We start from the raw sequence: 27,769 nt of genomic DNA on the forward strand, positions 1-27,769 counted from the left end.
AAAAAAAACAAACTTTGAACAGCTCAGAATATGGAATATTGGCTATTCTAAACAACTCCATGTAGTGAAGACAGAGTCGAGCTGCTTGGAAAACTTCAACAAACTGAGATGTTTTTTGACTCTTTAATTCTGTATCAGGATCAATTTTTCCTTGGGACACAATATTATAGAACACAACATATTCGATAATGCACTGTGCCTGATTGTATCTTGCATACACCTGTTTTACACCATTCTCCATTGATTTCAGTGGGTCTACACCTGATTCAAACCAGGTGAGAGGAGAATAGGTCTCTGTGCATTTATTGAATTAAATGACCAAGTCGTTGCTTTTCTCATGTAAAGTCCAGATGCCCAGCATGTCTAATCACACAAGGGCTTACATTTAATCATGCCAAATGTATCGGGTAATTTGTATTGCAGTAGACACCGAGAGTTCCCAAATGAGACTGGGGCCCCATCGTGCTAGACACTCCACAGGTATACAACAAGAGTCTGATCGAAAGCCTTGCTGAGGTCACAATGGGAGGCTTTCCATTGAGTGCAATAGGCTTTGGATCAGGCCTGTGCACCCTAGCTCCAGTCCAGTAAAATACTTACAGTTAAGTACATACATATGAGTAGTTCCATTGACTTCAGCCTACAGGAAATGAGTTGTGGTCTCAGTCTAGTTCCAACAAGACTGGAGTCTATATCAGCCACGCACACACAAAAATCACTTCCTCATTAGCACTGTCAGTAGAAAGACAAGGATTGAATAGGCCTAGAGAGCAAATCCCTAGCGTGGCTTCTCCAGAATAGTGTGGAGGCAGGCTAAGATACTGGTGTGGGGAAAGCTTCCATTGCAATTGCTACACATGACCTACAGATAAAGAGTACTCTGTCCTTCAGGGTTGTCGATCCTGCCTCTTTCAGTAAATGGGACTAAGGCAAAGTATTGGAAAACTGCCTATAGGGTCTGGAATTTTAAGATGCAAGTTAGGAGTGGACCTTGCAGAGGGATTGAATGAGGAACACATTCTTAGCCAATATTAACGAATTGATTTCAATGGCAAGGCACCTGCTTACTTCAACCCTGACTTTCTTACAGTCCTCCTCTAGTCACTGGGCATAGATACAAAGAAATCTGCCTTACCCCAGCTCTGATTCTGGGCAAGACTCTTACAGTGGGAAAGAAATACTGGAACTTTCACTGAAGACCACCCTGTCCGTAAGCAAACCGCTGTAGTAAGTGACTGCTTCAAAATAGTTCTATAATTTCCAATGCAATTTTGAGTGTTCTGTAAAGACAATCTATATCAGACAACTGCTTTTTCACCAGTCCCGCAAATCTGTTAAGAGATGGCCTCCAAGCCATACAATTCTGAGCCATATAAAGACAGGAACCTTCCTAAAGCTGAGGGGAATTAGTCCTGGGGTCCTAACTGAGGCTCATTTCTGTGAGAGAGTCAAGGTGGGTGAGATAGTATCTTTTTCTTGGAACAACTTCCATTGGTGAAAAAGACCAGCTTCCAGTTTACAGAGAGCTCTTCTTCATGTCATTTCTATGTAAGTCAGGGGGTGGGTGCGGAGCTGTTGAGATGGTGTACCTTCTGGATCTACTGTAATGATGTAAAATCTACAGAGAGAGAATGGATTCTGCATCTGACAAACATGTGCAACAGATAAATATGAAGTAAAAACCAGTTACAAACTAACAGATTTGTATTTGTGTATGCCGTTTTATTTGTAGCCATGTTGGTCCCAGGATATTAGAGAGACAAGGTGGGTGAGGTAATTGTCTCTCTCGATTTTTATTTACTAAACTTTACAAGTCTTTGACCACTAGAGGACACTCTTTTATTTTATAGCATGAAACTGGCACTAATCAGCTTGTTTGCAGTATTGCTGTAGCCCAGACCTGAAAAAGAGCTCTGTGTAAGCTTGAAAGCTGGGCTCTTTCACCAACAGAAGTTGGTCCAGTAAGAGATATTACCCACCTTGTCTCTCTACTAATCAGGTTGTAACAAAACAATTGAAGTGAGAAGGTTTGGGATTGCTCTGGGTGCTATAACTCAACTCATTTCTTTATTGTGCCCTGGAGGTTCAGGGCACTAGCAGTCCACAGCTGGTCATTGCATGTCCTGGGTGAGTGTGTGAATATATAAAATGTGAAAACAAATGTCAATACAGCTTTGAGGGTGCACAGTCATGAAAATGAAACAAGGTTCCTAGAGCAATGTTAACTCAGTTGCTTTACACATCCTATAGACTTGTGTATGAAATCTCTCTCCTGAAAACTGTCCTAGATTTGTATTCCTAGTTCTGCTAATTTAGGGGTCTAATTCAAAGCCCACGGGAGCCAATAAGAGTCTCTCCACTGACTTCAGTGTGACCTTTGGATCAGGCTTTTGTGACAAGGTGAAGCAATGGCCTGAAAAGGGTTAAGAGATCCCCACTGACCACTTGAACAGTATGTGGCCCAGGTCAAGATGGGGGCTCTTAACCAAGAGAGCCCGAATGGCAGATCTCCAGACTGGAGCGCTAGGAGAAGACCCGATCCCAGTTTGACCCCCAGGGGTTTTGGGGTGGCAAAAGGGCACGGGTTGCATAAGCCTTCCCACATGCGGCATGAGAGTGCTATCGACCACCCCTGACCTAAGGGAGGGCGTAAAACTGGAAGGGTGTAAAACTGGAAGGGCCTGATGTAACTCCCACCAAGGAATGGGAGAGATGCTGGAGCATCCATGGGAATGTAGGTGGGTTCAAACTTCCCCAGGTCTCTGGCTAAAGTGACCCCGCTCAGTTCAGTCTCGAAGGGGGGAGAGATGTGACAAAGTGGGACTGTTCTTAATGTTTCCTCTGAATATTGTGGGGATGCCTCAGTTTCCCCTATGCAGTTCTTAAGTATCTAGGTGGTGGGATAAGGGTGTACGATCATTGCAGAGCCCTAGAGGGCAGGTGTGTGCAGGGGTCTGGACACAGAGAATGGCCAACACCCTGTTTCCTGGCAACTGATGGCCTGGCCCTTCCCCCCTGCAAGGTGAGAGCTAAAGGGTTGGAGAACAAAGGAATCAGGTGACCTCCTGGCCCGGGGAAAGAGACAAAGCCCAGAGGAGGAGGGGCTGGAGAGAGTTTCAGTTTGGGGCTGGCTGGGGAGGAGGAATGAAGTGTAGACGTCGTTGTCTGGCTCACTGCCCCCCCGAAATGGACCCAGCTGAGGGGTCCTGTTCTCTGCACTTACAAGCTCTGTTTTAGACTGTGTTCCTGTCGTCTAATAAACCTTCTGTTTTACTGGCTGGCTGAGAGTCACGTCTGACTGCGAAGTTGAGGTGCAGGACTCTCTGGCTTCCCCAGGACCCGGTCTGGGCGGACTCGCTGTGAGAAGAGCACGGAGGGGCAGAGGATGCTGAATGCTCCAAGGTCAGACCCAGGAAGGTGGAAGTTGTGTGAGCTGTGTGTCCTGAAGACAGTCTACTCACAGAAAGGAGACTTCACCAGAGTCCTGCCTGGCTTCGTAGGGAGCAGTTCCAGAGCATCGCCCGGGGACTCTGAGACAACTGGTGGGTGGCTGGGAGAGGTCTATAAGGAGGAACAAGGATCCTGCTGGTGAAGGGGGAAATTTCTGTGGATTGGATTCGAAGGGGAAAACTTCTGTGCATTTGATTTATTTTGTTCTTTATTTTGAAACAATAAATTGTGCCCTGAGGCAACGACCTTTAGAGGACTTGGGTGTAGTGTTCACTTCCCATCCCTGGCTGGGGAAACAGCCCAGCCATGTATAGCGCTAGACCACTCCCTGTTCAGTTTGCCCACTTATAAAAGGGGGATGGTGCTTACCTGCCTCATACACGTACTGAGACTTGACCACTCATGTTTGAAAAGTACTCTGAAATCCCCTGGCAGCAAGCACTATGGAAGTGTGAAGTATAGTTATATTTCCCTTCTCAGTTTTAAGCCCTTAGACTCAGCTCCCTAAGGTATTTAAGTGCCTAACTACCTTTTATGGATACAGGCCTTAATTATTTGCCTGTTTTCGGGATGGGCTAATTTTGTTAAAAGCTGAGAAGAGGGAAAATATAAGAATACGTAATATTTTTCTCTTTCTGGAAGAGGCAAGAAGTCATCCAGGGAATACAAACCATATGATCAGTGAACTTCATGGGTTAGCGAATGGAATATTACAGCCCTATACACCCTCTGAGCAAAGATTTTAATGAAACGATCACTAGTGGGAATAGCTGCAACATAAAAATGCCCTTGGGAACCACACCAGTAAATTATTCTCACAATGCCATAGACTTGCATGAGACAGATGGACATGTCCTTTCAGCAAGAAATTTACAATCCAAGGGCACTCAGCAGGAAGGACACAGCAATCTGCAGGGTTGGTCTCATGTTACACCTCCCACAGAAGGGACTGTCAGAGGGTGCGCATGAGAGACTTGCGAAGGAAGAAGGTTCACAGATAATGATATTTGTTTCATACATAGCTCACTGGCTTTAAAAAAACAACTTAAGGGTGTAGTGTTTGCATTGTTTGAGAACAAAGTCTGTCGTGATGGCAGCGGTGGGGGAGGGGTTGTCAGGGTTGGAAGGCAGAGCTGACACCATGACAACAGAACACAGATTGTAATGAGACATCCGCCTAACAGTGATACAAACATCACAAGCTCTGCCCTTCAGTTCAGCCCCTTTTCCCTAGGCTACGAATACCTTTATTGTCAGGCTGATCCCAGGAGAGTTTTGCTGCCGCAGTCTCCCACTGCGGAGCTGCTGTTCCCAGCACTGCTGACAGGTAGGCATGCTGCTGGAGACCGTGCTCTTCTCTAGACATGATTAAGGCCATGATTGAGTCACGGGTATTTTTAGTAAAAGTCACGGCCAGGTCACAGACAATAACCAAAAGTCATGGCCAGTGACCTGTCTGTGACTTTTACTAAAAATACCCCTAAATAAATCTCAGGGGCTGGGGGCAGGGGTGCTCCAGTGGACGCTGCGGCTCCTGGGGGTGGGGGTGGCCCAGGGCACTGTTGCTGTTGCTGTTGCTCCTCTGGGCTTGGGTGCGGCCCTTGGCCCCGCCGCCACCACTGCCACTCCCCCAGGCCGTCCGTGTCCTCGCCACCGCCGCTGCCACTCCTCTGAGCCGGGGGGCAGCCCGTGGCCCGACCGCCGCTGCCACCGCTCGTCCAGGCAGCCCGCCACCGCCGCTGCTCCGGGCGAGGAGAGGCCTGGGGTGTCACTGCTGCTCCGGGGCAGCACCTGGGACCAGTTGCCTGGGATTGCCGGAGCAGCGGCCGGTGCAGCTGGCCCCAGGGCCACCCCAGCTGCTCGGGCAGCCCTAGGGTCAGCCACATCAGCCGCTGCAGCTGTGGAAGTCCCGGAGGTCCCGAAAAGTCATGGAATCCGTGACTTCCGTGAGAGACTCACAGCCTTAGCCATGATTAATCTTGACTTGCACCTACCATCTTTCTTTTTCCCTTGCTGCTTAGCTGCTTCATTCCCCAGGCTGCATAACTCTGTGCACTAACACACTGGTCTTTCTTTGGCTAGGCCCCTTCCGTAGCTGGACCTGTTAGCAATTCTTTCCTTGCTGTACCTGTAAACTGCTACAAGTGAGCAAATCCAGCCTCATTGGGCTCTGCATGACTCTGGAGTCCACCCCCACAGAGCAATTTGCATGATCAAAGCCTAAAGCTCTTCCCTTCCTCTACCTGATGCACTCAGTTTATTTCATATTGCTGGGGGGCTTTTCCCCTGTGTGCCTCTGCTGTGTCCACTCCCTGGCTTGTTCAAAGCGCATTTAAAAAGGAAATTCCTCTTTTAAACACTCTCTCTTCTCTGCAGTGGAAATAACTCCCAATAGCTCTTGACAAGGGGCTAATCAGAAAGGACCATTTCAAGTTTCTAAGGAAACCTTCCTTATCACCACCTGAGGTGGTTTCCTAGATGACCAAAAGATAAACTGATAGACAAAATGGGTGAGATAATATCTTTTTTTAGACCAACTTCTGTTGATGAGAGAGACAAGCTTTTGAGCCAAACTGAGCTCTTCTTCACCAACAGAAGTTGGTCCACTAAAAGATATTACCTCACCCACTTTGTCTCTCTATTATCATGTCTCAAGTAGGTAGAACATGAGCGCAATAGAAAGCAGATGCAATCATGAATTTGCCCATGCCCACTGACATAACTTCTTATAAAAAGGGACATAAGGACAACTGGGGGAATTACAGACCAGTCAGCTTAACTTCTGTACCCGGAAAGATAATGGAGCAAATAATTAAGCAATCAATTTGCAAACACCTAGAAGATAATAACTTGGTAAGTAACAATCAGCATGGATTTGTCAAGAACAAATGGTGTCAAAACAACCTGATACCCTGTCAAAAAAAGGTAACAAGCCTTGTGGATGTGGGGGAAGTGGTAGATGTGGTATATCTTGACTTTAGTAAAGCTTTCGATACTGTCTCGCATGACCTTCTCATAAACAAGCTAGGGAAATGCAACCTAGATGGAGCTACTATAAGGTGGGTGCAAAACTGGTTTGAAAACTGTTCCCACAGAGTAGTTATCAGTAGTTCAGAATCATGCTGCAAGGGCAAAACAAGTGGGGTCCTGCAGGGATCAGTTCTGGGACCGGTTCCATTCAATATCTTCATCATTGTTTTAGATAATGGCATACAGAGTATACTTACAAAGTTTCAGAGGGATAACCATGTTAGTCTGTATCCACAAAAACAACAAGGAGTCCGATGGCAACTTAAAGACTAATAGATTTATTTGGGCATAAGCTTTCATGGGTAAAAAACCCACTTCTTCAGATGCATGGAGTGAAGATTACAGATGCAGGCATAAATATCTGACACATGAAGAGACAGGAGTTACTTTACAAGGGGAGAACCAGTGTTGACAAGGCCAATTCAATCAGGGTGGATGTGGTCCACTCCCAATAACTGCTGAGGAGGTGTCAATACCAAGAGAGGGAAAAATCAGAGGCATATTGCTTTTTCATAGATGAACTATTGTGATCAAGGGAAACCAATACCTTCTTGTTCTTATTGATCCATTCTCTAAGTGGGTGGAAGAATTTCCCCTTAAGGTAAATACTGCAAACCACAGCTACAATTTTGGTGGAACAAATCTTATCTCATTGGGGACTCCCTGCTAGGGTTGAGTTATACAGAGGAACACATTTTACTGGGCAAGTGTTCCAAACATGCTTACAGCTGTTGGGAATGCAACAAAATGTGCACATTCCATATAGACCTTAATCATCAGGGATGATAGCATCAACAAATCACACCATCAAATTAATGTGGAAGCTGGTGGATGTCAATGGATGCAATTGGGATACCCTGATCCCAATCATTTTAAGGGCACTCAGAACAACTCCAGCTGTGATGACTGGCAGAACTATACGAATGCCAGGGCACCTTAATAGTATACCATTCAGCATGTATTTTTTACAAGTTTTCACACCCTTTTTATGGTTTATGTCCCGCCCTCCAATCCCATTTCCAGTGATGTACACGTTTGGCGCTGTCTGCCATTTTAAAAAAAGATATTTTTGTAAAGGGAACGTTAGGGGTGCTTATGTGCATGTGTTTCGACATGTTTGGCTGGGTTTTGAGAGAAAACCTGAAGAAAAATAGTTTATAAATAAAGAATAGAGTTGAGAAAAGCAAGAGAGCTTGTGTCAGCGAGCACAGGGTAGTGAGAGGGTTTTTAAAAGTGCTTTAGAGAAAAAGAAAGTTTTTTTAGAAAAGAAAAAAATAAAAAGAGTTATTTGGAAATAAAGAAAAGCAAAAGATCTATTAAATAGAAGAGGAAAAATAAGGTTTCATAAAGAAAGAGGAAAATGAGGAATAAGGGCTTTAAAGAATGGAGATGAGGTTGTTTTAAAAGTCTATGAAAGGAAGAGGGGAAAATGAGTAAAAAGAAGGTAAAGATTTCTTTGTTAGGTTGAGAAAAAATGTAGTGAGCACATAGCACAAGAGAAAGACGAGGAAGAAAGACAGCATATGGCAGAGAGATCCTGTTTTGTTAATGAGCAGATGATAAAGAGAAAGATTAGAAGAGAGGAACAGCTTACCCTGTGGCTGCCTCCAGTGAAATGATAACTATTCTGGGCTGTGAGCCTTGGGAACAAACCACTCCTCTCGGCTGGACCAATCAGAAGCTGATCTACAACTACGTCATAGAATGCATTCTTCCTGAACCAAATCATATCATACCAAGTTTTTAAAACAAGAGCCATCTCCTCCCTCCCTCCCTGCCTTCCTCCCCTCCCCTCCGCTCCCATCTGTTTGAAGATGTAAGATAAACACTGACTCATCCTTCTTAATTATTTTGCTACCAGTAAAATAAAAGATGTTCTACTTCTCTCAAAAAATAGAACAGCTTGCTTTTTAAAGTTTAGATTTATACAAAACACACATACAAGAAAAATGGCACTAAGAAAGGAGCTTATACGAAAAAAGAGCTTACTTTTTAAATGTAAAAGGAAAACATTATATTTTACAACAAGGACACCTCTCCCCCTCCCCCCCAACTGTTTTGAAGATAAACCTTTTTCTTAATTCTTTTGCTAACATGAAAAAATTCTGGAAAGAAATTATACAAAACACACTATAATATGAAAACTCCCAATTGAGGGGAGATTACAATAAAATGTTATTTAAAACATAAAAATATATATTATGTAGGGCTTTCAAGCATTTTTAAAAATTATTGCAATTAAAAACATTAATCACATGATTAATTGCACTGTTAAACAATAGAATATCATTCATTTTAAATATTTTTGGATGTTTACTACATTTTCAAATATATTAGTTTCAATTACACAGAATACAAAGCACACAGTGCTCACTTTATATTTATTTTTATTACAAATATTTGCACTGTAAAAACCAAAACAAAAATGTATTTTTCAATTCACTTCAGACACGTACTGTAGTGCAATCTCTTTATCATGAAAGTGCAACTTAAAAATGTAGAATTATGTACAGAAAACCCCCTGCATTCAGAAATAAAACTATGTAAACTTTAGAGCCTACAAGTCCACTCAGTCCTACTTCTTGGTCGGCCAATCACTCAAACAAACAAGGTTGGTTACAATTTGCAGGAGATAATGCTGCCTGCTTCTTGTTTACAATGTCACCTGAAAGTGAGAACAGGCATTTGCATGGCACTGTTATAGCTGGTGCTGGAAGATATTTACGTGCCAGTTATGCTAAAGATTCATATGTCCCTTCATGCTTCAACCACCATTCCAGAAGACATGCATCCATTCTGATGATGGGTTCTGCTTAATAATGATCCAAAGCAGTGTGGACTGACACATGTTCATTTTCATCATCTGAGTCCAGAGGTGAAAGTAAGCCGGTCCGGTCCGGCGTACCGACAAAGCCGGTACTCCATGCCGGACCGGACTGGCTTCCCCAGGCTGGTGATTTAAAGGGCCCAGGGCTCCCTCCAGTGGTTGGAGCCCCAGGCCCTTTAAATCGCCTCCTGAGCCCCGCTGCCGAAGCTGTGGGGGTAGCGGTGGCAGGGCTCTGGCAGTGATTTAAAGGGCCCTTTAGGAAAAGGTTTTGTCATGTAAAAAGTTTTATAATCTATTTTATGAATCCTCCTACACACCATTTGGCCAATTTTTGATGACACCTTATTTGCAAGGTCTATCAGCAATTCCATGGGGTCTGGTGTCTTTGCTACCTCTATCATCATTTTGACAACTTTGGTTACAGTTTTATTGGCCATGTTAAATCATTTCAGTTCGTAGCTTTTGGACATAATTATATTTAGGACCTGTGCCACATGCAGTTTAGAAGAAATACATCTAATCTAGTGACATATTTCTGAGTGACCCCAAAACATACAATCATGGCAGCGTTGACTGGGAGCATCTATTGTGCAGGCTGGCTGCACAGTTATCAGCAAGCTGTCCTTTCAAACAGTGGTAAATGGTGTTTACTACAATAGCCCTCATAACATCATCTTCACAGCTCTGCTGGTCAACTTTCTTACTTTTTAAAATCTTGCTTTATGTAAAAGCAGCAGGTGCATATCATGTTTATTCTTCCCAAAGGCCCGTTCTAGTCATCTTCTTCATGCTCTGAAGATGTCTTTCAAAAGCTAAGAAAAAAAAGTAGGTTTTAAACTTTGTTGGAATAATTTAAAAATAAAAAAGGCAAAAAATTAACTCATGCTATCTCAGTCACATTCTCATCTGAATCATCAGCATCCTCCCCAGCAGTCACACCATCGGGAACCATATCAGCACCCTGTTATTAAACACAAACATATAGCTGCATTTAACCCCCCTTATTATTTTCCAGCTTTTTTTTTTTCCTTTCAGAATGCTCTAAACCAGCGTTTCTCCAGCTGGGATCTGCGGATCCCTGGGGATATGCGAGGGTACTCCAGGGGGTCCGCGAGCCCCACTCATCAATTCTTCTCCCTCCCTCAACTCCTTCCTCTCCCTTCCAGTGCCTCCTGCACGCCAGGGAACAGCTGTTCAGCAGCGTGCAGGAGGTGCTGGGAGGGAGGGTGAGGAGTGGGGACAGGGCACACTCGAGGGATGGAGCAGGGAAGAGGAGGGGCAGGGGTGGAGAGCGGGCAGGAAGCGGAGGGACGGGGGTGGGGCCTTGGGGGTAGAGGTGGAGTGGGGTCAGGGCCTGGGGTGGAGTGGGGGAAGGGAGTGGGGTCCGTGAACATTTTTAAATCAAAATGGGGGTCCTCGGGTTGCTAAAGTTTGAGAACTGCTGCTCTAAACTGTTTTTACCTCATCATGCTGTGTTGGCTCTACATCTGATGGCCACTTGCCACACACCTGCGCTGTGATCCTGTATGGTGCTGACTTGTTTATCTGTCAAAAAATCTGTCAAAAGACTAAAATCTTTCAGCTGCTTTACTGTAATAATGTCACCATCTTTTCATGAATCAGGGTCTATTGGCTGGCTCTCAGCTTCGCTATCCTCAGACAATCCCTCAGAGGCCATATCCACATATATAGGCTCTTCTTCCACCCATGCCTATAAAAACCAAATATATTTAAACCATAAATATAAAATGTTTATAATTTTTCAACAATTTGTTATAAAATACAGGCTGTCTTATCTCTGCCTTCAAGTCTGTTTCCTCCAACCGAGAACAGATTTTTCCACACACTGTCCTTTTCCTCTTTTACAACCAGCAAAACCCCGTAAAGTCTTCCTGGTTCTTCGGTTCAATTTCAAGCTGAAACACAGGGTTCAGCATTGGGGCTGTCTCTTTAGCAAAATATATGTAAATGGGTTGTCTCTTCTGAACATGAGCAGGGGCACCCAAAAGCAATTTGGGCTTCTTGATGTCTGTGGGCATCTTGTAAAAGGATATGACTGCCGTGAATAGGCTCCCAATGTAAAACCCCTTTTGCAAAAATGTTTGGTGTTATACAAGTCGGTCAAACGCTCGTTGGCTAGAGTTTTTCAAACAACCCACTTCGCGATCACTCGTATCTATTGGTTCAACAACAAAAAAGTGAGTGCCCTGATTGGTTCAGGAAAATGCATTCTATGATGTAGCTGTAGATCAGCTTCTGATTGGTCCGGCTGAGAGGGTGGTTTGCTCCAGATACTCACCACTGTGAATAGTTATCATTTCACTAGAGGCAGCCGCAGGGTATGCTGCTTTGCTCTCTCTCAGCTAGCTTTGTGCTCTGCTTTAAAGCTAATTCTTTATTTTTCCCTCTTTCTTTCATAAACCTTTGAAACATCATCATCATCTCCATTCTTTAAAGACCCTTTTCCTCTCTTTTATGAAAGCTTATTTTTCCTCTTTTATTTAATATTTTGATTTTCTTTTATGTATTTCAAAATAACTTTATTTTTTCTTTTCTAAAATACTTTTTTTTTCCTCTAAAGCACATTTAAAAACCCTCTTACTGCCCTCTGCTCACTAACACAGGCTCTCTTGCTCTTAACTCTATTCGTAATTTTTTAAAACTTTTACTTTGCGTTTCTCTCAAAACCCAGCCGAACATGTCAAAATACATGCACACCAGCACCCCTAACATTACCCAATACAAAAATTAAAATGTATTTTTTCAAAATGGCTGACAGCGCCAGAAGTGTACATGTCCGGAAACAGGACTGGAGGATGGGACATAAACCATAAAAAGGGTGTGGAAACCTGTCAAAATACATGGTGATGAATCCTATCAAGTGGCATAGTACTCACCTTTTATGGCATACCAGTGGCACACTGCTAGAGGGAGTCAAACTAGAGACCGATTTGCAGGCATTAAAGAAACATCTCAATGAGATTCACTTGCAGGTAGCTATTAAATTGGGAAGATATAATCAGAAGACAAAAACCTATTTTGATTAAGGTCAAAGAGAGAACACTTGGGAAATTGGAGATCAGGTTATGTTGCTATCATATGCTGTACCAGAACACAATTTTTGTAACTGATGGACTAGTCCATATTATATTATGGATAGATTCAGTTCCTCTGTGTACAAAATTAGAGTAACAAGAGGAAAAAGAAAGGTAGATAAATTCTACCATGCCAATCACTTAAAGTTGTACAGGAAAAGAAATATTTCTCCACAGGCAGAGCAATCCAAGACATTGACCACAAAAGAGAAAGTGGAGGACTGGACACAGACAGCTCAGTAGCAGGAAAAGAAAATGTCTTAACAACATTGATTCTGTATTACTTTAATACTGCATATGTTCAAATGGAACAGACTGTTCCAGTACTACAGGAAACAAGAATAACCAAGGCTAATCAGGATATTATCTTGGGACTAGATTCAGACTTGCCTATTGAGGCTTATAATGCAGTAACAGTGATTGGGGCATAAAAATGAATGAAACAAAGTCAAGGACTCAAGCTGAGTGCACAACACCTATCAACTGAGATTTTCTTTGAATGAAACTTAATATACTGACAATTTTTTGACCAAAATGTAGGATAACACATTGTTTACAGCATGGACTAATAGTACAACTTTGAAAATACAAAAGGTAAAATATCATACATGTCAGGTTTGTATAGTTAGCATTACGTTTAACATTAGATGGTAATTTATATTATGGGGAAAAATTAATTAAATATCCAAAAATGTGGAGGAAAGTATGTGCATTATTTTCCAAAAAAACCCAGTCTCTCAAACACTTCTTCCAACTACTCATAAGTAGTACCAAAAAGTTCAAGGGGAAATAGGTGAGAAAATTGTTCTTGCATATAACATAGAAGAAAATGAGCAAATACCTTTTGTAGACTGGAAAAGAATCTCTCCCCTAATAGAGGAATCCATGTGGGAAGAATGTAAAACATATGTTACAATTGGAGATAAGCCTCACCAATAACTGGTGGAATTCCATATGGAATATGAAAAACAAAACCAAATGCCAAAGCTCAGTAAAATGTGGCATATTGACTATATAGAACCTAGATTATGAAAATGAAGGCATGTATGAAGCCTGTATCTAAATTAACTCTCTGGATAGTCTAAAAGTTATTAACAAATATTTTAAAGTTGAGGTACAGGCAATAGTAGTGGAAAAGGAAAAGTGGTTTGTAGGACCTTGTGGAAGAAGTTACTCACCTTGTGCAGTAACGATGGTTCTTCGAGATGTGTGTCCCTGTGGGTGCTCCACTCTAGGTGTCGGTGCGTCCCGGCACTGGAGATTGGATATTTTTTGCAGCAGTACTCATTCGGGGGAAAGGTGTGCACAGGAGCTGTCTTGTGCAGCCGTTGGCACCTCCTGTAGCACATGCACTCCCGACTGTGCCCTCCGTTCTCTCTCTATCGCAGAGCTCGCCATGTGAACTCCAAAGTAGAGGGGAGGAGGATGGGTAGTGGAGCACCCACAGGGACATACATCTCGAAGAACCATTGATACTGCACAAAGTGAGTTACTTCTTCTTCTTCTTCGAGTGGTGTCCCTGTGGGTGCACCACTCTAGGTGCTTGTAGAGCAGTATCCCACTAGGGGTGGCAGGGGTTCGGAGTTATGTATAAGTGTGTGATGAGAGCACTGTGAGGCCAACAATAGAATCTGAGACAAGGCCTTGGGTGATAGCATAATGCTTTGCAAAAGTGTGCTCTGATGTCAAAGGTTGCAGCTCTACAAATGTCTATTAAGGGGACATTGTTCAAGAATACAATCAATGTCACCATGGCTCGTGTTGAGTGGGATCTGATGCCCACAGCGGGTTCTTTGTTATGTAGGTGGCAGCAAGTTTGAATACAGGAAGGGACCCATTTGGAGAGTCTCTGGGTCAATATTGTAGAGCCTTTGGAGTGCTCTACTGTAGAGACGAATAGTCTTGGTGACTTGCGAAATGGTTTAGTTCAAGAAGGCTACAGCCTGTCTGACATCTAGCATGTGTAACATTGTTTCTCGAGAATCCTTATGTGGCTTGGGATAGAAGGCAGGGAAGTGTATCATTTGGTTAATATTAAAATGTGTAGCCACTTTGGGCAAGAATTTTGGGTGAGGACATAACATGATTTTGTCTTTGGTAAATACCGTGTACGGTGGTTCAGCCATCAACGCTCCTATTTCACTGACATGTCTTGCAGACGTGATTGCCACTAGGAATGCGACCTTCATTGACATATGTAAGAGCAAAAAGGTTGCTAGAGGTTCAAAGGGTGGTCTTATGAAATATTTGAGCACAAGATTGAGATCCCATGGTGGTGTAGGTTGGTGTACTTCTGGGTACATGTTCTGTATGCCTGAGAGAAAGCACTGTGTAATTGGGTGGAGGGTGGACAATAAGAATGATGTATGCTCTGTCGAGTCGTATCTTGCAGATGACCCATGGGATCAGTGGTATCGGCGGGAAGGCGTACATGAGCGACGCGTTCCAGGGGATAAGGAAGGTGTGCCCTAATGATCCCAGTGTGAGGCCTACCCTGGAGCAAAAGAGGGGACATCTGTAGTCGTTTCTGTGGTGAACAGGTCAATTACTGGGTGACCCCATTTTTGGAATACTGTGCTGAGAACACCGTCGTGGATTTCCCCACTCGTGTTCCCATGAGAAGTGACTGCTGAGGTTGTCAGCTGTAGTGTTTTGGCATCCCAGTAGGTATGACACTGTGATGTTTATATTGTTGCAGATGCACAAGTTCCATAAGTTCATGGCTTCTACACATAGCGAGTGAGACCTGGCTCCCCCTTGGCTATTCATGTAAAACATGCATGCCACATTGTCGGTGAGAATAGAGATTGAGGTGTGTCGTATGAGTGGGAGGAAGTGGCAGCACGCATTTTGTACCACGTGGAGTTCCAGGAGATTGATATGTAGTTGGGTTTCCGTCACAGACAACTTGCCCTGTACATTGTGGTGATGCAAGTGGGTACCCCAAGCTATCATAGAATAATCGGGGAGGTGTCTGTTGTAATAGTCATTGACAGGGAGTCTTCTTGAAAGGGAATCCATGAGCATACATTCCCTGGTTGTGTCCACCATTGTAGGGAGAGGATAACCCTTGGTGGTAGTCACGCATCTGTTGAGAGAGTGTTTGCTGGGTGCATAGACCGTACTCCATCAGTACTGCAGACAGCGCATATGGAGTCTGGCAAACTTTACTACAAAAGTCATAGCTGCCATATATCCCAGAATCTGAAGGCATGTCCTCACTGAAGTTTGTGGGCTGATGGTTACTGTGGAAATAAGTTTGGACAATGTAGTGAATCTGTGGTTGGTAATATTGCCTTGGCTTGTATGGAGTTTAGGTCACTCCGATAAACTCAATCACTGGGTTGGTTCCAGGGTGGATTTATTTTCATTTATCTGTAGACCTAGCTGGTGAAACAGGTCTATTGTGGTCTTCAGCACGCCTTCCATTTCTTGTCGATTGGCACCTTTTTCTAGCGCTGGGATTATTGTGGCCAGAATGACCATTTTGAACCTGTGGTTGCGTACAAAACCTGTTGTGTTTTGGAGATCTAAGATTGGTCTCCATCCTCCTCCTTTCTTCTCTGTCAGGAAATATTTGGAGTAAAACCCCTTCCCTTGGTATTGGTGTGGTACGGGTTATACAGCACCCAGCAGTAAGGGGTGGTCTACTTCCTGTTGCAGAAGGTATTCGTGAGAGGGACAGGGAATGGGAGAGGGGAGGACGGTTGTGAAAGGGATGGTGTAGCCATAATTGTATGATATCCAATACCCAATGATCTGTTATCACAGCCCAGACACAGTAAAAGGGGCGTAGGCAGTTACCAAAGTTGTGGGATGGGGTATCTGTTGGCGCTCGAGGTGTGGGGAGGTTGTGCCTACCCTCGACAAATACTTCAAAATTGTGGCTTAGATGTAGATGGACAGGGCCTAGTTCTGTGGATCTCATTGTCTCTGAGCCCGTTGTTTGGGTCTGTTCTGAACGAAGTATCGTGGTTGTTGACGGTTAAACGAGGTGTCTCGTGACCTCTGGTATGGTGTAAAGCATGGGCATTTGTCAGGTGGTGGGTGTACGCCTAGTGTACGCAGCACTGCTCGGGAGGCCTTCGTGGTAGGGAGGACGTCGTCTGTTTGAGATGAGAACAGTTTATCCCGATCGAAGGGGAGGTCCTCCACTTTTAGCTGTAGTTCTTTCAACCGAAGCTGGCAACCACGATGTTCTTCTCATGACCACAGCTGTTGCAGTTGTTCGGGCAGCTGTGTCCAGTACATCCATTGAGGCTTGCAGCGCTGTGCAGGCTATTATCTGATCCTCATTAATAACGGCATTGAGTTGAGGATGTTTGTGCTCGGGGAGGTCTTCCACGAGCTTTTGTAATTTACTATAGTTAGAGTAGTCATAATTTGCTAGTAGAGCAGAATAATTGGCAACTCTGAGCAGAAGGGCGGCTGATGAGTAAACTTTACACCCAAAGAGGTCCAGTCTCTTGCGTTCTTTATCTTGTGGTGTGCAGCAGAAATGGGGCTGTTTACTGCGCTGATTGGCAGCTTCTACTACCAAAGAACAGGCTTGAGGGTGTGAAAACAAAAATTCTATGCCTTTGGCAGGAACAAAGTATTTCCTATCAGCCCTTTTGTTGGTGGGCGGTGCTGATGCTGGTGTTTGCCATATGGCCTCCGCAGGCTCCATTATAGACTCATCCATGGGGAAGGTGATCTTGGCTGATGATGCCGGCTGTAAGATTTTTAACAACTTATGTTGTTTCTCCTGCACCTCATGTAAGGCAGTTTCTTGGCTGTTTGCTACTCTTTTGAAGAGTTCTTGGAATGGTTTCAGCTCATCCAGCGCCGTCCGGATAGATGGCGTCACCACTTCCTCTGGTGTGGAAGATGAGTGTGGGGCAGGTGGTGAATCATCCAGGTCTGCCTGTGATAGTTTCTCTTCCCCTTCTATCTCGGTCTCGGGGGGGGTCAGAGGTTTCTCTGAGTGGTAAGGAGGGATGTACTCTGAATCTTCTTCTGGCTGGGGAAGAGGGGGCAGAATATAGGTTCTAGTATGTGGCTCAAGGACCCCATTGTGGCCATTGCATGGGGTAAGGTGGCAATGGGTAAGGCCAGTGTTGTGCATACCAGGGCTGTGAATGCTCGGAGGGATGAGGCTTAGGCTTCATAGCATTCCATGTAGGTCTCCTCTGTGATGGGGATGAACGTTGGGAGGAGATGTGGTTGACCTGCATGTCTCCTTCCTTGCCACTATGCATGGAGAGTGGTGCAGGCGATGAAGGATGGTACCGTGCTATGCAGCTCAGGGAGTGTTCAGTGCCGAGCAGTGGTTACTGCGGTACCAAAGAAACTGCTATGTCAGCATGATGTAGGCGTTGCATTGGTCCCGCCTGGGGGTTGTGGTTGACCTTTGGAGCGCTAACCAGTGCCGGATTCGGCTTGTTAGCAGGCATCAAGTCTGGGGTTGGTGCCGGTGACAGCAGCACTGATCGTGGTGCCGCTGCCTGTTTTGCACTCCGCACCGGGGTAGTCGGTGCTGTGGGGGAGACTTGACATTTCGACTCCAGTGCTGCACATTGGGACTCGGCAGAGGGATGGTGGAGTGGATGAGTGGAGCACTGAGGGTAAAGACCTTGCTGGCAAAGCTCTCTTTTTGTGAGAGTCCCTTGTTGGAGAGGTTGAGGCTCACTTCCTGATAGTTTTGGAAGTCGGAGCCTTATCATTGCTTAGGGATCATGGTTTATGAGACTCCCCAGAGGACGTCTCTTGCAGAGGTTGGAAGGATTTCTCCATCAGAAGCATTTTCAAATGGAGATCCCTATCACATCTTGCTCTTGACTTCAAGTTGCTGCAATGTATGCATTTCTGGGAGATATGAGTTTCTCCCAGACAGTGGATGCAGGATGCGGGCTGTCAGAGACCAGCATCGATTCACAACAGGAGTCACACTTTTTAAACCCCGTTGAGCCTGGCATGACTTCAATTAAGCCTCTTCCCCGCTCTCGATAGATGAGGGTGGGAGTTAATTGCAGTGGTAAGCCGTAGAGCTATTCCTAAATGGAGAACTAAGTAATGAAAAAAAAATTTTTTTTTAAGAAAAACCTCTAAGAGGAACTAACAAAACTATGTAACTAAGTATAGACTTATATGAAGTTCCTATGTAACTTGTAACTTTTTTTTCCCCAGAAAATATCAAGGAGAGCACTGCTGTGGAGCTCTGTCTGCAGCCGAGGACAGTTGAGAAGGAACTGAGAGAACGGTCAGGGGCGGGAGGGGGGAGAGCGGCGCACTACAGGAGGTGCACAAGACAGCTCCTGTGCATGCCCTTCCCCCGAACGAGTACTGCTGCAAAAAATCTCCGCTCTCCGGCGCAGGGATGCACCGACACCTAGAGTGGAGGACCCACAGGGACACCCCTCGAAGAAGAATGTCTAGTTCTACAAGAAGGCCCTGCTAGGCGTCTCACTGCGATGCCTATACCAGGGTATTGGTCAATCAAATGCAATGTATGCATATCTCTGTTGTGTTAAATTTATCTAATTGACAAATGAATGAATTTAGTTGTTGTAAGAACACTAAGGTTATGTCCTTCTTTCCAGTACTTCTTATGGATAAGGTTACTGCTTATCAACAGCGAGTAAGCTAAGATTTTGTCAGAGGTATTTTTAGTAAAAGTCATGGACAGGTCACGGGCTTCCATGAATATTTGCTTATTGCCCGTGACCTGTCCTTGAGTTTTACTAAAAATACCCTCAGAGGGAGAGGGGGCCACAAAGAGAACACTGTTGGGGCTTGCAGCTGCTCCAGCCCCGCCACTGCTCCTGTGGCAGGGGCTGACTGCTGCTGCTCAAGCCCCAGGGGGGCTGACCCAACCCCAGCCACTGCTCTGGTGGCCCTGGGGCTGGCCTCTGGTCAGCTGTTCTGGCGGCCACTGCTCCAGCAGCCCCAGGGCTGACAGCTGCTCCAGTCCTGCCCCAGAAGAAGTCACAGAGGTCCTGGAAAGTCACGGAATCCGTGACCTCCTTGACCTTCGTGACAGAATTGTGGCCTTAAAAATAAGTACAAGATATTGCCAATGTAGGTTTCAATATAAAGATCAACCTTAATGAAAAATTAATCCTTTTGGAATTTTAAACAGTATTACAGGTTTATTTGAAACAGGAGTGTCAATTTGGAATAAGGTGGATGTTGAAGAATTAAAAAATATCAATTATGTGTTTCAGGAAGAAGCTAACAACTTAATTAATCCCATGTTAAAGGAAATTTATGGTTTAGCAATTGAAGAATGATTCATGGTGTATAAAATGCATGAAATAACCAAATTATTTAAAGAAGCTCAGATAAAAATTAGTCAATTGATAATATAATAATCAGGAAAAAATCACTACATGGAAAAAATTATTTGTTCAGCATATAGTAAATATGTAATAAACACTATTGATAATACTTTACAATTCTTAAAATTGAGAAAGGTGCCAAAATTAATTAGGAATAAACAAATCTTAATTGGTGTTGTCCACATTATATTCAAAAATATGGAGAAGAGAAAGTCAAATGCCAAATTAAGTGTCAAAGAATATCATTTGGTGCAATTAGATACTAGGGATCTGTGACTCCACCTCCATATTATGACATGTGTTATTTAAATAAGATATGTGACAATTCAAAATCCTTATATGTCTCTTTCACATTATCATTACCCATGTTCAATCCAAATAAGGATGCATTTAATCAATAAGCCACTGTCCACTCCATAGGTCACCTAGAAGACAGCATCTACAGGGAGCAAATGAAATCATCACCATGCCCAAACATGGAAAGTCCCATGGATTGCTTGTTCCTCTCAAAAAGGACATCAATGGAACTGTAGATGTAATGTGTTTGAGGTAACAATCATAGGCACTGACTCCATGGATGCTCCAGGGCTGGAGCATCCATGGGGGAAAATTGGTGGGTGCTCTGCACCCACTAGCAGCTCCCCACCCTGCCCCTTGCCCCAGCTCACCTCCACCTCGGCTTCCTCCCCTGAGCATGCCACTTCTCCCCCTAGCTCCCAGCGTTTCCTGCTGTGAAACAGCTGTTTCATGGCAGCAAGTGCTGGGAGGGAGTGGGGAGAAGGGGGAACACAGCGTGCTTGGGAAAGAGGCGGGGCCGGGGTAGAGATTTGGGGAAGGAGTTCAATAGGGGCAGGGAGGGGGTGGGGTTGGGGCGGGAACTTTAGGGAAGGAGTTGGAATGAGGGCAGGGCAGGGGCGGCGTCGGGGCAGGGCCGGGTGTTGGAGGATGTGAGCACCCACCGGAGCCAGGAAAAGTTGACGCCTATGGTAACAATCGCACTATGTGGCGAACTGGAAAGGTGCCAATGGAACCTACTGAAAGTCAACGCAACACTGGTGTCATGTCCAGTGCAACTAAGTGGGGATCTCCCATGGAGTGGGTGACCTAGGACAGAGTTACTACACATTATTGTGTAGTAACTAATCACAAAGAATTTTATTCTGGTCAGATTAGATATGTGGTTGTCAGATTAGATATGTGGTCACAAATCCAAACTTTTAAGCCACAAGTACCCATGATTATTGGACATACAACAATATCACTGATACCTGTTTTTGAAAATGAGACTGTCATTCTTAGTAACCCAGATTATCAAGATTTAATTAAGAAAAGTACTCCAGTTTTTCAAGCATATATACCACCATTAAATTTGCAGCTAAAACAGTTGTTAGAAAGGAAAAATTCACATTTAATTAATATTAGTACTGACATGAATCAGGCAGAACAAGTACGGTCTAAAATTTTAAACAGTAGCACCCCAAATGAAGTATTCACCCCTTCTGGAGGGATGGAAATTGGGTGAAAGTGATGAATTTTTGTCCACAATATCCTCACTGCAGATACAATTTCTGCCTATATGGGAGGAAAAATTAGGACAATAAATAGAGAAAAGGTCTGTTGCGGGGCTGGTACACCCATCACCCTTTGGGGGTGAGGGGGGGGCACCTTACAGCCCCGTGGCTGAGTCTGTAGGGTTGCATCTGGTCTCGGGGCTTGGTGGCCTAACGGCTTTAGTCACTGGTGAGGCTCTTGTTCTCAGGGCAGGGCAGCCTAGCAGCCAGAGTCACTGGCGCAGCCTTTGGGACTGGTGCCCTCCCTCTCCACTGGGTCCTAACCCAGGGCCCTGGCAGTGGCAGAGTTGCCTGCCACCAGCCTGGCGGGGATCATACTGCAACATGCCAAGCTAGTGTCCGGTTCTGCAACTGACTTCTGTGATGGGGCAAGGCCAGATGGCTATAGAAAAGTAGTGGGAGATAGATATATTAGCTCCAGACTAAACAAATCCCTGGTACCAGGTTAAGTGAAATGGAAGCTGCTCCAGGTCAATTAAGACACCTGGGGCCAATTAAGAACTTTCCAGAAGGCAGGGAGAAGGCTAGGTTGATTGGGACACCTGAAGCCAATCAGGGGCTGGCTGAAACTAGTTAAAAGCCTCCCAGTCAGTCAGGTGGGGGTGCATGTCAGGAGCTGTGGGAGGAAGTTGTGCTGTTGGAGAGACTGAGTAGTACACACCATATCAGGCACAAGGAAGGAGGCCCTGAGGTAAGGGTGAAGTGGAGCTTGAGGAAGTGAGGGCTGCTGTGGGAGAAGTAGCCCAGGGAATTGTACATGTCATGTTTCTAAAAGGTCAGCTACCATAGCTGATACTATTAGGGTCCCTGGGCTGGAGCCTGGAGTAGAGGGTGGGCCTGGGCTCCCCTCCCCACCTTTGCCCCCTGATTAATCACTGAGACTGGGAGACAATAGAGACTGTGCAAGGAAGGATAATTTCTCTTCACCTCCCTTGCTGGCTTATGATGAAAATGGCTCAGTAGACTGTGACCCTTGTCTCTAGAGAGAGAAGGGTTACGTGGAGGGTCACAGTGAGGCTAGCAAAATCCGCCAGGAAATGCGGGACCCACAGAGGCAAGGACAGAGCTTTGTCACACTCCCCACAAAGTTCCTCTGGGTCACTTCATACCTGATTCTCCATGGCTTTCCCCCTTAACGTCTACATGATCTCCCCTCCCTCAGTGGCATCCTGAGTTTCGGGGTCCTGGTTCAACTCTCTCTGACTGGCCTTTGCATCCTGGAGTGTGTCCAGTCCTTCTGCAGGAGCTGATAGCACACCTCCTTCACAGTCAGCTCAGACTGACCTGCTCTGATTCCTTTTATACCCTGGTTGCAGCTGGAGCATGCTCAGCAGAGCCAATGGAGCATGGCCTCCTTGGCCCGGAGAGAAGGATTAACCCCTGCTGCACCAGTGCAGGGCTGATACACCCCAACACAAGGTCAAAACCCAGTCTTGCTGAATCCAAACTATTTCCATTTCCCTTTTAGCTACTGTCACCTGTGGAAGTATAACATTGTATAAGTATAACGTTGTATAAGGGGACATGCTGGATACATTGTATATGAGAGGGTATGCCAAAACATGTTACAAAGTATCTGAGGGAGCACACGTAGGGACAGTTAGCTTTTGAATGGAGAAGCAATTAAGATAGAGCCAGCACATCTAAGAAGCAGGCATCAGAATGGAAGGTGTGAAGGGCAATTAGTTAAGTTAACTGGAAGCTGTTAAAGGAGATTGTTAAGGGTGGCAGGTAATTGAAGATACGTGACTGGTCTCCGGGATCTCGAAGGGTGGTGACTAAAATCTTTTTCTTCTTTTGTCTGTAACTTGTTCTCCAAAAAACTGTATAAATTAAAAGGCACAAGCCCCACTCGGGGGGCTCAATTCTAAATGTATTAGCAGAGCAGTTTTCCTAATAAAACAGAGTGGTCTGATAAATTGTGAGTCTGAGTCAAACTTTGACACCTCAAGACTAGTATCTATAGCTGATGTTAGAGAAGAAGATATTTATGAAGATATGTATAGCATAAACCCACATCAAGTCGGAGAATCTCCATATGCTATTGAGAGGTCCATCAGAGCCTACAATATCTCTGAGGATGTGAGTATGACTACAGTTATAATTATTGCATAGATTTGTAATACAGATAAGACTTTGTACTTGTGATTGTGTCTGTGTCAAAGCTGTCCCTGCCAGTGTGAATGTCCTTCAGGGACCAACTGAAGCCAGCAACGGCTAGATCCTTCTTCTCTATTACAGTCCTTCATGCATATGGATGGCCTCTCTCTCATTAGTGCCAAACAGCTCAAACACTTTGGAGACCTGGCTTGCCAAGTCAGCGATTCCCTGTTCTCCACCTGGGAATGCTGATGGACCTGTTCCTCCACCTGAGCAGTCTTTTTCCTCTTGTGCAGCAGCTGGGCTTGAAAATCATTCCTAAGGCTGGCCATCTTGCCTTGTAGTTCCCACAGCCATGGATCTGGCTTCCTATTCTCCCCCTGGACAGTCTGCAGCTTTCTCTCCAGGACCTGGCAGGTCAGCTGTTTAGTCTGCAGTTCATATCTATCCACTTGCAGTACCCCTGGCAGTTCCTTGTAGCCGTGCTGGATCAGGTTCATGCTTAGCACAATGGGGTTTACAGCACTATTATTCACATCACTCACAATGATACCCTGGCAGTGAAGAGTCTTGGAGCCCACCTGGACATCTGAAACAATTTATCCTACATGAGAGATACTGAGCCCCTTCCCAGCAGGGAAGGGAGACCTCTTGGGCCCTGGGGAAAGGGCTGAGGATACAAGGATTGCTATAAATAGTATTGCTGCACAAAACTGCAAAGGCATTGGTGGAGGGAACTGAAATAAACAGCATGGTTGGAGAGCCAACCAGTGGAGTCTGAGCAGGTTGCTATAATGCAAGAAGGCAAGAGCCGACTGTGCACTGCTACAGGTGCCATTTATAAAATGAAATTATTATTTATAGAAACCTCCCACACTCATTGCAGCCTCATTTAGCTAGAAAGAGCCATCTCTACCTCTCTCTGTATGCAAACTCACCCACATTTAAGAAGGGCTGATTAGTTTTCATGAACTTAGAACTCAAAAGGAAACTCTGCCACAGGCAAACATTATATTTTAAGAATTTGTATGGAATCTATACCCTGCAGGCAGGTGAGTAGGTTCTCATTTGCAGTCAAGAATTAATCATTACAAACTATAGGCAAAAAAACTGCAGGTAATACAAGTACTTGGTTCTCAGTAACATGTAACAGTTACTATGAAATGTGTGATTTTAATGAAAGTTAAAAGCCTAAATAGATGTGTTAGGAGCCTAACTCCTTTTAGTCTGGGAGCACGTGTAATTACACAACAAGTTAATGATAGAAAGGTAAGGGGTGTCATTTGATTTGTAAAAAATTATGGAATCAAATTACAATGGTGCCAACCTCTGTGTCATGGCAGGGGGGTACTCACTGACCCTTACCCTGGACTCCCAAATCTAGGTCCTCCAGTGGGTGGAAATCTTAATAGTGTTGTCAGAAATGGGTCCAGCTGCATATCCTTCAAAAGTCTTTTCTCCCAGAAACACAATGGTACCAAACAAGACACACCTAGAACAATTATGTAGCTATATATTTGAGAAAATGTTTAAAAATCAGCAGTTTTAAATTATACCTTAACACAGCCATGTCAAACATGCAGCCCTCACAAACTTAAATTCTGGCCCTTGATTGACATTACAGTGTTATCAGTTAGTGCTCAGAACATGTTACTTGGTTAATTTTTTAATGTTACAGATTGCTGCAAATGGAAGGAGTGCTTCAGGTTGACTCACCATCAGCAAAAAGAAGTAGTTTGGTGGCATTGTCAGCTTTGCTTATTGTGCCAAAGAGTTGTAATGAGGCACTGGTTAAGATGTCAGCATCCAGCCAAAAATTACTGGAGTCCATCCACAAATAGTTTGCACACAGTTACATAACATGCATTACATAATTAATTACAATCCCAAAGTAATTTGTTTTGACTTTGCACTTCATCATTTTTAGGGATCAGTGGAGAGAAAAAGAGTACTGACTAGCTGTATCTTTGGAGAATACCACTAAAAAGGACCTGGTTAAATACAATGCTCTGTGGCTCAGAAACTGAATTTGGCAAGGTTGGAAAGGAAGTACATTGAGCACCAGGAAAACATTGAAGATGCCAGGACAAATGCCAGGTATGGGCAAGTCTTTGCTGCTCTTTATTCAATCTGTCAGCACAGCTAATTAGAATTTGCACCTCATGGCACTGCAAGACTTGGTTAAATCTAAAGCAGAAAAGTATTTCACAAACTATTCTGTGATAATCACCTGTACCTCACTGAGATAAGAGGTGTAGAAAACTCTGACCCCAACATATGGCAAGAATTTTGAAAAGGAAATTGGATTGTTAAAAGGTTGCCATTCCCTTCTGTGCACTTGATTCAGAGAAAGTCCTAGAACATGAAAACAGAGCAATGAAAATCATTGAAGAGTTGGTGGGCATAACAGCATCCAAATGCTCTTTCTTGGTTTTTCCTGACAACCCCAGGACTCCATGGAATTTTGAACGAAATTTTAAATATGGCTGAGATGACTTAGAAGTAACCAAGAACCATCTAGACTCATTAGGTGTTGTTAAATGACAAAAGGGGACACTGTTAAAGCCACAGGATGAACTTACTTGCACTGACAACCCATTTGCTTATAATGGACCAGAGCATATTAATATCATGACAATAGCAGTCTTCAGATGTCAGTCAAATGGATACTTTGGGTCATGACTTATATGAAGCCTTCAAAACCCAAAGAATTATCCCAGACACCATCAATCTATGGGCTCCAATCAAGAAGAACAGACTAAAATTGTGCTTGAATGCAAAGAAGAAAGTCAGAGGGAAGGTGGCAGGTGTTGGGACAGTGCCAATTATTTTTATGAATTATTGAGACTGATATGAATGTAGTGAGGCTTGGTACTGAATTTGCTAAAGGATTCTGGGAGCTGGGTTCTCTTAGCATCAAACCATTTATATGGAAATTTACTGAGAGTGCTACAATTACACTTGTAGTTGTTTTTGCTGATACAAACAATTACGCTTGAACAGTGTGGATTATGAATGGTTAACCAGAGGCGCTGTGTGTGTGTGTGTGTGTGTGTGTGTATGTATTTCGGCTTGGAACTTTGGTCATGGTCAGTCAATGGCCAGTTCACTAAGTTAAATGGTGAACTTGGTACTAACTAACCAGGGTCAAAATGACCCCTTTAAGATGGCACCACACTAAGAGCTCTGGTGAATGATTGATGAGTAAGTACAGGTCAACTGATTTTTAGTCTCTTCTTCATTGTCCCTTCCAAAACTATTAATTGAAAAAACAAGTGATGAAACATCCACAGGGCATATTTCCGGGAACATGTGACTCCTTTGAAAACAAGGGATATAAGTACTAAGAATATCATATGTGCTGTGGCAGTTCCCCATTTAATATCTGAAGAGGTCTGTTACTCTGTAAGACAGAGGGTCTCAGGGTTGCCAACACCCTGCTGTGAGAGACTTTTGTAGGACTTTTGGACCAGAGGGCTTCAGGGTAGCCAAAATCTTGTTTTTCTGGGACATTTGACAGACAAAGTACTTGAGAAGAGAAGTCTCCATCTAGGACTGGTAGCTATAGCTGCTTTCTTTGCCAATCAGAATACTGTGTGGGGCCAATATAGTTACTTCCAGAGCTACATTGGTGGATGTTTTCCAAGAATCAGACAAATAGAGAAAAATTGCACTGATAAAGGGTGCATTTATCAAGAGGGCAAATCAAGCAATAGAACGGCTCCGGGATGATTGAGCACATCCAAAACTACCCTCCCCTATAGGGCATGAATGGCTCTTGGAGGATGGATTGATCACACCAGTTATGTGTGAAATACTATGCACTCCCAAATCAACCCTTCAGCTAACCAAATGCTTTTGTGCAAAAGCCAGATGTTCATCACCCTGCAAACATTTGGCCAGCAGCCTGCCTTGTATGGTAATGTATGAGTGCAGCACAGATGAAGATCAGTGTGACAATATGTCTAGCAGTGGTGCCCTAGACACAAACGACACTGACTTTGATGAATAAACTTTTTCAGTCTTACATGCCAAGGCTAACGTCCCCACCATTACCAAAGATCAATGTCTTTTTTTTATGTAAACAATACATCCCTATGTTAAAGTATAATTTTAAAAAGTTGATTTTTAAACATTTTCTCAAATATCTGCATAATTGTTCTAGAGTTGTCATGTTTGGTACCATTGTGTTTGTGGGAGAAAGTGTTTTCAAATGATACCCAACTTGAGCCATTTCTGATGGCGTATTATCAAAATTTCCACCAGGTGGAGGACCTGGAGCATACAAATCCTCCCCTGCCACACTGCAGAGGCTGAAACCATTGAAATTCTAATTCTGTCGATTTTTACAAATCAAATGACACCTTCTTTACTTTT

This window comes from Lepidochelys kempii, chromosome 3, assembly GCF_965140285.1.
Source record: "Lepidochelys kempii isolate rLepKem1 chromosome 3, rLepKem1.hap1, whole genome shotgun sequence".
Taxonomy (NCBI): Eukaryota; Metazoa; Chordata; order Testudines; family Cheloniidae; genus Lepidochelys; species Lepidochelys kempii.